A 15,140-nucleotide genomic window follows, 5' to 3' on the forward strand; every position below is an offset into this window, starting at 1 on the left:
GAAGAAAAGGGCATGAGCAAGGAGATGGTACACATCTCTGAATGGCACCTTCCCAGACTGACAGGCTTCATTCAGTATTTCAAGATAAGGAATGATGCTTCTCCCACCCCTGGAGCACCATGGTCACCACCAGAACCTCCTGCCACTGGTATTCTAGGCAGATGCAACCAGCTGTAGAGGTGCTGTTATCCAATGGCACATCTGTCTGGGAAATCAGAAAAAGGAAAACTGTGTTTAGAAAGTATATTTTTCCCCTCCCCAGGTAAGCAAGAGAAATAATGGAATTCAAATTGGAATGACCATGAGATAAAACTCCTGCCCACCAGGTATTTATCCCAGTTCATAAAAACAACTACTTTAAGGTAATGAAAAAACACTCCCTGTTGGGGAAGCAAATGGAACCACATGTTTCTGAAACAATTTGAGAGAAAACAGCAAATGTCATGAGCAGACAGCAACTGCATGTCAAGGAGGATCCGCAGAGGCTGTGCTCACACATACTTCCCACGGACAAGGATCCAGGGAAGGCTGGACCCTTGGAAATCATACCACCTATAAGAAAACCACATGCAAAAAAAAAAAAAAAGAAAGAAAACCACATGCACCTTCCATCTGTCAAGCCCACTGCTTCAGGGGGATATGGGAAGACTCCCCTTTTTTCCTACACCCACCCACAGCCCAATTCATTTCTGTGTCTTTGATGCTGTCCTACCAACTGTATCCCTTATGACACAGTCTCCCCTATGCTTCCTTTTTCTCTATTGTCCCTAAAGATAAGCACATAGGCTTTTACGGTTGGAAGACTTTATTGTTAAACACTAGAAAAAATGAACAAGAAAGGGGCACCTGGGTGGCTCAGTTGATAAGTGTCTGACTCTTGATTTTGGTTCAGGTCATGGTCTCAAGATCGTGAGGTCATGCCCTGCATGGGGCTCCATGCTGGGCATGGAGCTCACTTAAGATTCTCTCTTTTCCTCTCCCTCTGCTCCTCTCTTGCTCTAAAAACAATGAACAGGAATCACAAAATCAACAAAGATGTAAAGATTACCTATTTACTTAATGAGTCCTTACATGTATGGTGACCATATGTCCCTGTTTGCCAAGGACAGGCTTTTACATCTCTTGCCTTGATGTAATCTTTTTTTTTTTTTTTTTGAGATAGAGAGTAAGGGAAGGGTAGAGGGAAAGAATCTCAAGCAGACTCCACACTGTGTGTGGAATGAGACACAGGGCTTAATCTCATGATCCTGAGATCACAACCCGAGATGAAATCAAGACTTAGATGCTTGACGGACCGATTATCTATGTTTGGTCATAAAGTAGAATAAGTGGGACGCCTGAGTGGCTCAGTGGTTGAGCATCTGCCTTCAACTCAGGGCGTGATCCTGGGGCCCTGAGATCAAGTCCTGCATCAGCCTCCCCATGGGGAGCCTGCTTCTCCCTCTACCTATATCTCTGCCTCTCTCTGTGTCTCTCATAAATAAATAAATAAATAAATAAATAAATAAATAAATAAATAAAATCTTAAAAAGAAAAAACAGGAGTAGAATAAGTTACTCTGTTTATATGGCATTTACTCACCTGCTTTATGTCAGGTATATGAACATTAACTTACTTAACCTTCAAAGCAATCCTATGAGGCAAGAAACAGTTTTTAAATACTGTAATGAAATCAGGGCATAGAGAGGTTAAGTACCTTGGACAAGGTCACACAGATAGTCAGTGTCTGAGCCAGGATTTGAACTGAGGCAGTCTTCAGTGTTCTTATTCTTAATCTCTTTGGTAGTCTAGTTATGACAAAGCTTTAGGAAATCACTTGTTCTTTCATTTAACAAATATTCATGCCTACTGCATGCAGACACTATGTCACAGACTGTATACAACCATGAAGCAGGCAAAGAGTTTTTGTCTGGGAGAAACATAGATACAAGTAAAAAAAAACAGAATGAGGAGAGGCAAGAGACCAGCCAAAAGAGCAAGGTGCCATCATAGCTACCAAGAGAAAGAGGAAGAAAAGGAGAACAGTGTTCAAATATTTAGGGAGCACAAGTTAGGGCCCAGACACATCTGCATGATTCACAAATAAGACGGTCATTGGAAACCTTAGGAGAGCAGTTGCACAGTCCTGGCAGGGATAAAAGCACAAAGAGATGAGGAGAGGGTAGAAGGCAAGGATGGGGGGCAGGAAGTAGTCTCCAAAAGCTTGACACTAAGGGAAGGGAGAAAATGGAAGGAGGTAGAAGTGGGCTCAGGTCCTGGAACAGACACCTAGTTCCCTGTTTTCTTGCTGTATCTTCTCCCTCCCTGCTACCCCTGCCCCTGGTTCTACCAAGAAATACTACAGGAAAACAGATAGCAGTAATAGAAATAGTTAGGAAATCTTTCTGAGTTTATATTGTTATTTCCCTGTTTTATAGTACTAGGCACCTAGTAAAGCCCCTCATGAATTTTATCTCCAACAGGGCATCTTTTGGTAGGCCAGCAGCCACCAGGGCAGAATGAGAATTAGTGCCAGCTCCATGAACACCCATCCAAAAGACCATTTGTCCCAAGGGGATTATCAGTATTCTGGGAACTACCGGAACAGGTCAGTAGGTGGGTCAATTCCAAGATCATTTATCTGAGTTCACCAGGTCCAGGCACTGTTCCAGACACTGAGGAGTAAATCATAAGGGGGGGTTTCAGGAGGGCCACCTAAACTCTCTCAACTTCCCTGGCACCTCCAAGGGTATGACCCAGGGTTTCCCCCCAGGAAGGCTTGCAGTAGATTGAAATAGGCCACTGAAGATTCTGTCTCCCAAAACAGTGCTCACAATTATCACCATGGCTGGAGACTAGGAAAAATGATTTATAGAGCACCTTTTTTATACTGTGCACTTTCTTGTATTCTTTCATTCATTCTTTCAATAACAAACATTTATGGAACACCTACTATGTGCCAGATACTGTGTTAAAGGGCTAGAGATAAAAAAAAAAAAAAAGGGCTAGAGATAAGAATCATGAGCAAAACAGACACGATCTCTCTACCCTCAAGGAGCATACAAAAGGGTTATGTAGAGCCACGTTAATCAACATAATTACACAAACACATAATTACAAATCATAACCAATGCTAAGAAGGCAATATACTGGAACCTATGCATTCTACTGGGTTGAGGAAAGTCTCCTGAGAAAGTGACAAGGAAGGTGAGATCTGAGGGATGCGCAGGCTTTAGAGAGAGGGGAGAAAGAGCAGCCCAAGAAAACAGAAGAATATCAGCAAAGACTCCAAGGAACAGAGTCTAAAAGCAGCCAGCATTAAAGAAAAAATTATCCTGATACTTGTTGAAACAGCAAGGAAGATTTTATTCAGAACTATTGCCATGAGTGTGACGGCTGGAGCAATAGGGGAGAAAGATCAGGTTCAACTCCAAATTCAAATGGACAAATGGAGATTTGTAGCCAACAAGCAGAGTCAGTGGAAGGAAAATTTCTAAAAGGACACATTGAGGATAGGGGGATTCTTGCTAATATGACTTAACAGGATTCTTGCTAAAGGTAGGCCAAGGAACCTTTACATCAAAGAAAGGGGATGAAGAACAGGATTAGATATCTTGCATGATATTATCCTAAACTGACGCAACAGAATTATTGTTAAAACTGGTCATGCAGGCCCAGCAAGGCTGGGAGGGAGGGCGAGGGCTCAGGGTAGCCTGACTAAAGTTTGTTCAAGTAGATATTTGATCTTTGTCACCAGTTGTCTGGGGCATATCTTAAAATCTACTCAGCCTGCTATAGAGAATGGACTGGAGGGGCCAGAAATGAATGCTGGAAGATCACTTAGAAGACAGCTATTGTCATGGAGAGACAGGACAATGGACAGAACCACAGTGGAGGTGATGGTAGAAGTAGACATAAAAGGATTTGAGGCATTCAGGAGGTAAAACTGACAGGACTTGGGGACAGATTGGTGGTAGAGAGAAAAAGGTATAAATAAATCTTCTGGGGTCTCATTTCATCTTCACTACAATCCTATAGTAAACACAGTATTATTCTCTCAATTTTGTGGATAAGGGATTGGAAACTCACGGTAGATGAGTGATGCTCTCAGGTCCCACAGCTAATAGGTCTGGAGGTAAAGTCACTCTCTTTCCACTATGCTTAGACTGGAGTTGGACAGCCCTTCCTAGTAGACGCTACTCCCTTTCTCGTGCCTCTGAAGCTATGCCTAATGAAAACCTCCAGCACCGTACTTCCCAACATTCCTGTTTGCCAATGCCACAGGCAAATAAATAAAATATTATCACAGAAGCTGGCTGCAGTTTGCATCAGTTGACCTCCACCAGAGAGTACAAATTGATTCTTTTGTTGAGGAAAGTGACTTCCTGGGCTTCTCTGGCAATGAAGAGTGAGGGCCCCCTGGATAGAACTGAGATGAGAAAAGTTTGGGCAACAAGGAATCAAATTGCTCTGCACTGCAAAGCTAGAGAAATTTTGGAGCAGGCCACCACTGTAGCCTCAGTGCCTAACACACAGGAACTCAACATATTTTTGTTTACACTCTGGAAGTGGGGTCCGGCAATCTCTGATTTAACAAGACTTCCAGGTTATTCTGATACACCCTCAAATCTGAGAATCTGCAATCTCTGAAAGCTTTTTATAACACTGCGCATACCATCCCCCGGTCCCCAAATCCTCAGTGAAAAGCTGCTACACACAAAAAGTCTTTACTCAATAGAGCTTTGGGCAACAAAGGACAAAGACCAGCCATCCTAGAGTTTCTGACAATGACCAGCAGCAAAGAAGGTCCAGGTCAAGAGTTGGGGCAAGGTTAGAGAAGTAGGCTGCAGCTCAAATTGACCCAAGAGCAAATATGAGACAATCCCTCAAACATGTAGTAAGCGCTCACTTTTTGCTTCCCATCCCCCCCTTCTTTTTTTGCTAATGAATGAATTTTCATTTGAAGTTATAGCTTTTCCCCTCACACTTAATCCACAGCTCCAGATAGAGCATATAACCCAGATCCAGCCAATCAAAGCAACTCCTCCCCCTGACCACAATAATTGGTTCAGGGATAAACATAAGGTCCAAGTAGAGCCCAGAGAACAGAGTGGGATTTCTCTCAGATTTCTGGAGAGAGGGAGGTGAGTATGGCTGGGTATGAAGCTGGAGCTACTGTGCTTACTGCCAACTGAGGAAGGAAGCATGTCTGAAAACAGAACCAACACAGAAGTAGAGTTGAAAGTTACAGAAAGAGAAACCTGGTCCTAGGAACATTTTTGAGAAGCCAGATCAAGTCTTCTCTGAAGACAGCCTAGTCCTAGATGCTCTCAGTGCGATGATGAGTATCTTTGCTTTGGCCAGCTTAGATGGAGTCTCTGTCCCTTACATCTGGAGGAATCCTGACTGTGACATAAGACAGTGGGTTGAATGATGTTATTTGGAGGAGACCTGGATCAACAAGTCACACAAGTCCACCTCCCCTCAAGACTATAGGCAACCGAGGTCCTGAACTGTGTGTTATTCCTTGTGGTAATGATAATAAGCAGACAAAGGTTATTTTACAAAGAAAAGGAGCATAAAAATAAGCCAAGGTGGCGGAAAGAAAATGGGATGAGAAATGCACAGATTTTGTCCAACTTGGGCCTTCTGGTCACTTTGTTCAGAGCGGACTAGACCCTGCAGGGACCCAGCAGGAGCCATGAAGCAGGAAACGAGGGCATGGTAGCTTCTAGCACCAGCCTACTCCAAAGGGCCACTTACCATGAAATTGCCTAGAAATGATGGTACGGCTGTTACTGAGTCATTATTTCCCTACAAATATTTCTCCCATTCATGAGCAACAAGGACCCATTCAACCCACTGTGTGGTGCCTCAGCTGAAAAAACAGGCCAGGAGAAGGGTGTAACTGGCTCTCATCAGATGGCAACCATAGGGCAGCTCACCTGAGCTGAGACTCTGTCTCCAGCTGTAGCACAGAAATTACTTTCTGCTTAATGTCAGGCCATGTGTAGGGAAGAAGAGGGAATAAAGGGGAAAGAGAAAGAGGACCCACCTTTGGTCCCTGTCAGCTATTCTGGTAAAGCTGCTCTGCCCAGGAGGGGGTCTGGCTCCAGACTCTGGGGAAAGAAGGACCCTGGGACAGAGGGGTGACAGAGGAGGGACAGGAAGAGAGACAGAAAGGGGAGAGGTTGGAAGAGATGGAAAGAGTTAACTTTTAATGAAATAAGTCCATTTACAAAAAAAAAAAAAAAAGTAGCTAACTGAAATCCTTTCCCATCTGTTTGCCTCTATGAAATTTATATTTGGAAATATAAACATAACATCAACTCATCATCTGGTATCCATCTCTCAATAATAGTTTAATAATTCCAAAGGTTAGAATGAAAAGGCAAATTTGAGACTCATTCAAACGGGCCAGGAGTAGTCTTCCAGAGACCTGTGACTAATCCGTGCTTTGGGAAGGAGGGGGCGAGTTAAAAATGACCCCAATCCTTGGGATCTTGGCTGGGTGATTTTGGAATTTCATGGCTTATTTCATCTACTTTCAGGAATTTGTATCTGGGCTAGACTGCTCCCCATCTGCTATCTCTTTTGCCCCTCTCTGAGCTTTGCATCCGTCATCCCGGCCCACCAACCTCAGGGGAGTGTGAGGCTAGGATGCTCCACAGATGATGAGGGAGACAGGACTCAGGGTCCTCTGGGTGCTCTCCCCATCGCCCCTAGCAGGATATTGTAGTGCGATTCCCAGGATGCTGCCCTGTGACACATTCTCCCAGGAACCTGTAGACTTGGGCTTCGGCTTTTTCACTGCTGTCCTATCTCCTGTTTGGAGATCCAGAAAACCAACATGGCCTTAGTTTCCTGGTCCTGGGGAAGGGCCACCAGGCAGCCCCGCGAATGGAAAAGAACAGTGAGTCGCACAGACCCGGGGGCTCCATCCCACTCCCTCCACCTGCGGGGTCCCTGAGACAGTTGGTGCAAAAGAAACCGTGGGATGGGAGTCAGGAGGACATCACTCTTTGACCTTAGTCAAGCTTCTCTGTTTTCCCTTTTCAGTGATCCCTTTCTTAAACTACCTACATCTCATTGACCTCCTGAGTAAAATGGAGATTACAATAACTATTTTAAAGGTTTGTGGTGAGAATTAAAAGAAATAACGCTCCTGCTGTGAAGTCAGTCGGCGCTAAACAATTAGCCGATGCTGTTAGCATCCTTGTTGTTTTAACCTCTGCACTTGCGTCGGTATCTGAAAGCTAGAAGTCCTAGTAATTACCTCTTAGACTGATCACAAGGATTATATGTGTAAAGCATGATATGGGTAGAGATCGCAAGGATTACACACGTAGAGATCACAGGGATTACACACGTAATACAGGTGAAGCACGGGGCACAGGGCCGTAGCAGGTGCGCACTCGATGCTGCGTCGCTTCCCCTTTCCTTCTCAACCTTCCCCTACCCAACCCAGGCCCGGAGTGTTCCTGCTCCCTCACGGCCAAGCTGGCCCCAATATTTAGCATCTGCCCCTGAGGGTGGTCCCCGGACACCCACACCTGCTTGCTGGCTCAGCGCACCTCCGCAAAGGACCCTCCGGTGAGCCGCCTTCCCAGGAGCGGCGGCTGCAGGAGCGGCCTCTGGGCGCTAGAGGGAGGACTCGGCCCGGGAACCAGTGCGCGCCCCGCCCCCAGCCCTCCAGGTGCCCCGCGCCCCCCGCGCCCCCCGCGCCCCCCGCGCCCCCCGCGCTCCTGGGCGCCCCGGGCCCACCCAACCGAGAGGGTCGTCCCAGAGGCTTTCGTGGAGACCGATGGTGGGAGAAACCGCGCGGCTCCTCCTGCCTCGGCTCGGCACCGGCCTACAGAGCGGTCCTTGGCCCCCAGGAGCCCCGAGGGCCGGGGAGGGCACGAGCGACGTGGGGAGCAGCAGCCGCCCTTGCCAGTCACTCCAGCGTCTACATCTAGCCCCCCAGCGTCTCAGCAAGGCCCAGGGCACAGCGGGAAGAGGTCTTATCGAGCCCCAGAGGCTCAGCCGCCCCCCCCCCCCCCACCGTGGTAGCCGAAGGGCTGGGGAGCTGGGGCCCAGAGAGGAGCAGGAGCTTGGGCGAGATCTCCCAGGCACTTGATAACGATACCTCACATCACAGAGGACCCAGGTACTTTCCTCTGGGGCCATCGTCTCTGTTGGATAGTCACACCCCCTCGGTTGTGTTGTCAGGAAGCTATGATTCCATTTTACAAATGGGGAAACGAAGGTTCAGGTAAGTGCCCCCCCCCCCACCTTTTTTTTTTAAGATTTTATTTATTTATTCATGAGAGACACATAGAGAGAGAGGCAGAGACACAGGCAGAGGGAGAAGCAGGCTCCGTGCAGGGGGCCTGATGTGGGACTCAATCCTGGGACTGCAGGATCATGTCCTGAGCCAAAGGCAGACACTCAACCGCTGAGCCATCCAGGCGTCCCAGGTAAGTGCCCTTAGCTCTCCTCTTCCCCGCCAAATTTCCTTGGCCCCTACCAAGCCCGTCCTCTCTTGCTTTCCCTTGTTTTAAAAGAGGTCCAAACTGGGGGGACCTGGGTGGCTCGGCGGTTGAGTGTCTGCCTTCAGCTCAGGTCGTGATCCCAGGGTTTCGGGATCAAGTCCCACATCGGGTTCTCCGCAGGGAGCCTGCTTCTCCCTCTGCCTGTGTCTCTGTGCCTCTCATGAATAAATGAATAAATGAATAACTAAATAACTAACTAACTAAATAAATAAATAAAATCTTTAAAAATAAAAATAGGTCTGAACTATACTCATAACTCCAGGAAGATTGCTCACAGCTCCAAGTGGTCCATAAAGCAAATTTTAAAATATTGGCGGCATCCCCCATATTCCTAACCCATCTATTGTGATGGAGACATGATGGAGCATAGTGATTTTGAAGGTACACTTTGGGGTCAGATCTGAGTAAAGATCCAATGTTTGTCCCTTATGAATTCCAGGACCATGGACTTTCCTTGTGCCTCAGCTTCTTTTTTTTTTTTTTTTTTTTTAATTTTTTATTTATTTGTGATAGTCACAGAGAGAGAGAGAAAGAGGCAGAGACACAGGCAGAGGGAGAAGCAGGCTCCATGCACCGGGAGCCCGACGTGGGACTCGATCCCGGGTCTCCAGGATCGCGCCCTGGGCCAAAGGCAGGCGCCAAACCGCTGCGCCACCCAGGGATCCCTGCCTCAGCTTCTTATCTGTAAAATGGGAATATTCACATCTATGTCCTTCTATAGGTTAAATGAGATGAATTATAAACCAATTTCACAGTGCATGGCATACAATAAAGGCTTGAGAAATATATCTGGTGTATATAATTATCATGTAGTCATGGAACTGAAATGATGTTTAAGAAACAGTTCCTTAGTTTCATGCCATTTACCTGTGAACTTAAATGGAGTTAAGTGGGGAATGTTACTTTGTTTTTGGTTTCTTTTAAGATTGTATTTATTTATTCATGAGAGACACACAGAGAGAGGCAGAGACACAGGCAGAGGGGGAGGGAGAAGTGGGCTCCCCAAGCAGACCCTGATGCGGGACTTGATCTCCAGGACCCTGGGATCAGGCCCTGAGCCAAAGGCAGACGCTCAACCACTGAGCCACCCAGATGCCCTGTGAATGTTACTTTGTGAAATAGGTTTGCATACTGGTTTGAATGGTGTTCCCTCCTTTCCAAAATTCATGTCCACCTGGAATCTCAGCATGTGAACTTGTTTGGAAACAAGGCTTTGGCTGATGTCATGAGTTAAGACAAGGTCATACTAGATTAGGGTGAGCTCTGAATCCAATAGGACTGTTATCCTTACATATCTTTATAGGAAGAGAAGAGGACACAAGACACCTGGGTTAGAGGCCATGAAGACAGAGGCAGAGCCTGGGGTGATGCAGCTACAAGCCAAGGAATGCCAAGGATAGCTAGGAGGGAAGCAAGCAATCAATCCTGCCTCACAGCTCCCTCCCCCAAGGAACTAACCTGTCAACACCTGGATTTCAGACTTCTAAGCTCTAGAATGAAAGAGAGTAAGTTTCTGTTGTTTTAAGCCATCTAGTTTGTGGTAATTTGCGGCAGCCCTAGGAAACTCATATGGTTTGTGGAGGGCGAACTCCAACAGAGCTCTAATTTTTTTTTTTACTTCTAGTCTAGCTCTTCTACTCTACTCCATCATTATCTCCCCAAACCAACAAATAAATGTGTATGGAACACCTGCCTAAGAAATTTACCTATCTGGAGAAAAATGGACACAATCTATAATCTTTACCACTTCTTATGAGGTTGTTGCCTGAAACACAGTAGGCATTTAGTAAGTATTTACTGGTGAGTTGATAAAGTAATAAATATACAAATGTTACACAAATTTAAGACATTATCATTGGAACCAAGATGGCGGCTCCCGTGGATCTGGAGTTGAACAAGGCCTTCACAGAACTTCAAGCCACAGTTATTGACACTCAACAGAAGGTGAAGCTTGCAGACATACAGATTGAACAGCTAAACAGAACGAAAAAGCGCGCACGTCTTACAGATACAGAGATTATGACTTTGGTAGATGAGACTAACATGTATGAAGGTGTAGGAAGAATGTTTATTCTTCAGTCCAAGGAGGTAATTCACAGTCAGCTGTTAGAGAAACAGAAAATAGCAGAAGAAAAAATTAAAGAACTAGAACAGAAAAAATCCTACCTGGAGCGGAGTGTGAAGGAAGCTGAGGACAACATCCGGGAGGTGCTGATGGCACGAAGGGCACAGTAGGAAATCTCCAGCCACCGAAGCTTCCTGCCCCCTCCCATTCCAGGCAAGGGCAGGTGGGGGGCCCATGTGGAGAAACTTCTCTTCTGCCCGGGTGCACTTTTTATTTGGATGATCTCATAACCCTGTGTTTTCTACTTCACCATGATACCCTTTCAGACCCCGTTCTGTATTTTTTATCCTGGCTCTGTCTGCCACCCCTGTCCAGAACACTTTTCTCCCTGGGGGTGAGTTACAAACTCCCAGGAGAGGGAGATGGGAGCCATACAGATAGGGGAGCTCTGCCCAAGCCTATGAACTAGTTATGCTCCTTAGACCAATAAAAGGCATGTGTCCCCCCCACCCCCAAAAAAAGACATTATCATGAGCCCACTTTCTACTGTGTATACCTTTGTACCAGACTCTAAATTTATTTACACATTTTCTGTATTAGACTCACAAAATTTTGGAACTCTCTCACACTGCAGCCTAATGGTCACCCCTGCCTGTTGACTACCTCCAGAGGTGATGAATTAAAAGGAAAGCAATCTGAGCACCCTTAGGACTCTGATTCCTCCCAGACAGGGATGATGTCATCTTTGCTAGGTCCTCCCACACTCACTCAAGAATGGGCAGAGGGAGCCAGGGAGTCAGGGAGAGCTGCCGGTTGCCATAAAGGAAGTAAACCACAGAGCACTGCCCTACCAGTCAGCCTGGGAGTAGAATGGGTGGTGGTGGGCTAATAGCTACAAAGGAAAGGAGGGGGAGAAGGGAGGAGCTGATTCACTAGAACAACTCTTAGGGTGACTCAGAAGCCAGCAGAAAATAGCCTGTTCTCTCACGTCCGTCTCTCTGTCGGGCAATGAGACACTTCCTCATTGCAAATATAGAGGCAGGGCAAAAGGGAGGAGGAGGAAATGGGATTTTTCAAACCTGTGGATCTATTCTAGCATCCCACACTCTGGGTTTTTAACCATTTCAGACATTTTGTTTCAAGTCAAGTCAGTATTCATGAAGCACCTATTATGTGCCTAGCCTTCATCCTGCCTTGCAGATTGTCCAGTCTCCTGAACACAGGGAGTGATGTCTTTCAGTTCTGAATTTCCTATTTCATGACTTCAAAAGCACCTTGGGCTGCTGCAGAGCACTTGAGTACAGCCTTGCTGTCCTTAAATAGGGATGACTCTCTCAGGTCTACAATCAACAGCAGGCAAACATGGGGCCTTTTTCTGGCTCTGATGCTGGTTTTATTCTCATCCAGGCCCAATCTCTGGACCAAGTCCTCCTTGTGAGAGTCAATGTGCAGGAAGCAGAATATGGCACAGGGCAGAACATGGCACAGGTTTAGAGTCATACATCCTTTTTTTTTTTTTTTAAGATTTTATTTATTCATTCATGAGAGACACAGAAAGAGGCAGAGACACAGGCAGAGGGAGAAGCAGGCTCCCTGCAGGGAGCCCAACACGGGACTCCATCCCAAGACCCCAGAATCATGACCCAAGCTGGAGGCAGATGCTCAACGACTGAGCCACCCAGGTGCCCCTAGAGTCATACACCCTTGTTGGAAGTTCTTTCTTTACCATCTACTAGCTCTGTGACCTTATTAGATTTCTTTTCTATCTTCTCATCTGTAAAATGGGCAGGATGATGTCTGTCTTACAGGTTAGATTTATCATGTAATAGTGAAGATTAAATAAGATATCATATGGAAGTACCAGGTACGGTGATGACACGTCTTTCTAGATCAGTGCTGTGCCCCTAACACTACCTTGCTTAGTAAGCATTGTTATGATTCGGGGCAATGCATTAAAAGCAATACATCATTACACATTATATTCAATTGTCCATAAGTACTTAAAATAATGCGGTTATTATTATCTTAAGCAGCTAAATCGATCTGTGAACTGGAGTGCAGTCTCTGGAAAAGGAATCCAGGACCCCTGACCTCAGATGGAGATGCGACGAGGGACGCATCCTCTTGCCTCTCTGGACAGTTTGATCCTGGGAGGGCCTGCCGCTGACAGCAAGCCCTGCATTCCTGCGTTCACGAGAAGGGACAGACCTTCCTTGGATCCTCCGCACTGCCCTTTGCTCCGGCTCCACCGCAAACGCCATTGCGCCATTGCCCCGCGGTGTAATGGGGCCAAGGACACAGAAACATCCCCTCATCGGACACGCATAGCGTGGAAAACCTTGACAGACTAACTTGCAATGATTCGACTTCTCCCCGGAAGGCAGGTCGGACTGGGTTTTGCGCTCCCGGGTGCTGCCCGGGGTCCCCGCGCCACGGGCTCCAGTGCTGGTATTTCTCTCCCAGGCGTGAAGGGGAGAGAGCAGGGGTGGGGGGATGGGGGATGGGGGATGGAGGGATGAGGAGACGGGGGATGGGGGTCGGGGGGTCGGGGGGTGGGGGGAGGCGTCGCCGGGGTGACCCCTTGGCGCCCCCGCTTCTAGCGCCGCACCAAGCGAAAGAGACAGCAGCAGAGCCACGTTACCAGGTTCTCGAACACCGGTTCTTGGGCAGACACCAAAGGGCATTTCACTTCACAACATTTCGGATGAAAGGAAACGTGAATGCGCCCGAAGCCCGCCATTCCTAGGCTTTCCGGGCCGGGACGGGCGGGGCAGGAGCCCTCGCCGCGTCGCCGCCGGGAAGTCGCGGACACCGAGCCGGGAGGGGCGCGAGGCGGGCCGGGGCCGGGGCCGGGGCCGGGGCCGGGCCGAGCCGGGGGAGGGCGCTTCCTCCCGGAAGTGACGGAGCTCGCTCCCGGCCCGGCTCTCCCCAAACAAAAGGGATCCTGCGGCCCCGGGAGGAGCCGGGAGGAGCCGGGAGGAGCCGGGAGGCCCCGCCCCCGGCCGGCGCGGATTGGGCCCGCGGCCGCAGACGCGAGGTGGCGATTGGCTCCGGCGGCTGCCAGCGCGCCCGCCTGGCGGGTGAGGGGCGGGGCCCCGGGCGGCTGTGGATGCGGACGGTGAGGCGGCGGCGGGGAGCGGAGTCCGGGGCGCCGGGGAAAGGTAGGGACAGCCGGGGCCGCGGTCTGGCGGGGGCTGGGAGGCCGGGTCCTCCAGAGAAAAGCGAGGTGGCGCCGCCCGCGTCCTCGCAGCCGCGTCCCGACCGCCGCGTGAGCCCGTCCCCTGAGGGGGCGGGGCCGTCTCCTCCGCCTCCCGGTATTCCCCGAGGAGGCGGCTCCTCAGCCTCCGAGACGGTCCTCGCAGCGACTCCTGGTCCGCCGTCAGCCGCGGCTCCGCGGGAGGCTCTTCCCTCCCGACGCCCCTCGCCGCCGGACCCCGCTTGCCCGAGCCTCAGCCTTGGGGAGGGCGCACAGGTTCCCTTTCTCTAGGCTGCCGCCCCCCCCCCCCGCCCCCACCCCCATTCTCCATCGCGGGCCGCCACACATCCCGCCCTACACTTGTCCCTGCTCGCTTGAGTGGGATCACAGGTAGTTTCACCCGTAAGATAAAATCAGTGTTTTTTCCCAAAAGGAGATGGGCGAGGCAGAAATCAAGACCCGACCTAGACCGCCAGCTCCACAGAAGCCGCGGCCTGCCCTCGCTTCACTTCTTCCCATCCCCCATTCTCGGATACTTAGGTTCCCCCAGCCCCGCCCCCACCTCCACCCCCATCCCCGCCCCCACCCCCACCCCCACCCCCAGCCCCAAGCTCCTCGGAACCTGGGTTCCCCGGGGCGGGGGAGGGGGAGTGGCGGAGGTCGAGAGCTCACCTGCTCCGCGACTGTATTTTAGAGTCTGGAGGAAGGAGGAATAGTCACTCCCCTCTCCTCCTACACCTTTCGTACCTTCCCTTCACTCTCCCAACTTTCAGGGTTTTTTTTGTTGTTGTTGTTTCTGCGTTTCATTTTTCATTTCTAATCCTATTTCTGCGCCGGGAACTTGAAAAACCATCCGTTTACGTTTCACAGATAGGTGGGTGTGTTGGATCTCTGCAGAATTGGCCTTCCGTGGGTAGAATGCAGTGTGTACTGTCTGACCGTCAGCAAATCCTAGGTTTTCAAATACAACAGTGTGGATAAGTAAAGAAAGAGCATTAGATTAGGAGTGAAGGTCTCCCAGTCTAGAGTGGGCTGGTCCGTCGCTCAGGGAGACTGCAGCTAACCTTGAAGATGGAGTTCTGCTGAAACAAAAGGCAGGGAGCGTTTGAAGCAAATTCAGGTTCAGCCGTCTAGGTTTATGATTAATCTGGTCCTGTGGCCTTTGGTTACTCTCTGGCTCCCTTTTTATGTTGGGTTTTTCTCTCCAGGGGAAACTGAAACAGACTTGATGTCGTTGATTGTTCTTACAAGGCCAGTATGGCCTACCAAAATTTAAGGGATGAAAAGTAAGAGCAAGTTTTAAATGTCAGAGATCAGGATAGATAAAAGCAAGGGCAGCTCCGGCTGTTCACTTACCTGTGCTCAG

At 48.9% G+C, this 15,140-nt stretch overlaps 1 protein-coding gene and 1 pseudogene across 4 annotated transcripts in view; both read left to right on the forward strand.

Moving 5' to 3' along the window:
- The first annotated feature begins 7,867 nt into the window (after window positions 1-7,867).
- LOC140600850 (prefoldin subunit 1 pseudogene) lies at window positions 7,868-11,255 on the forward strand (annotated as a pseudogene).
- Window positions 11,256-12,712: 1,457 nt separating this feature from the next.
- Window positions 12,713-15,140, forward strand: part of CTTNBP2NL (CTTNBP2 N-terminal like) — a 54,528-nt gene continuing 52,100 nt past the window's right edge. For 2 of the 4 annotated variants that reach the window (XM_072768996.1, XM_072768999.1), the window contains exon 1: window positions 13,588-13,739. The gene's annotated coding sequence lies outside the window, so the exon portion shown is untranslated. Of the gene's footprint in view, window positions 12,963-13,587; window positions 13,740-14,554; window positions 14,649-15,140 lie in introns of those variants that run through there. The other 2 variants (XM_072768997.1, XM_072768998.1) reach the window with 2 other exon arrangements.

The sequence above is a fragment of the Canis lupus genome, chromosome 12 (genome assembly GCF_048164855.1).
Source record: "Canis lupus baileyi chromosome 12, mCanLup2.hap1, whole genome shotgun sequence".
Lineage (NCBI taxonomy): Eukaryota > Metazoa > Chordata > Mammalia > Carnivora > Canidae > Canis > Canis lupus.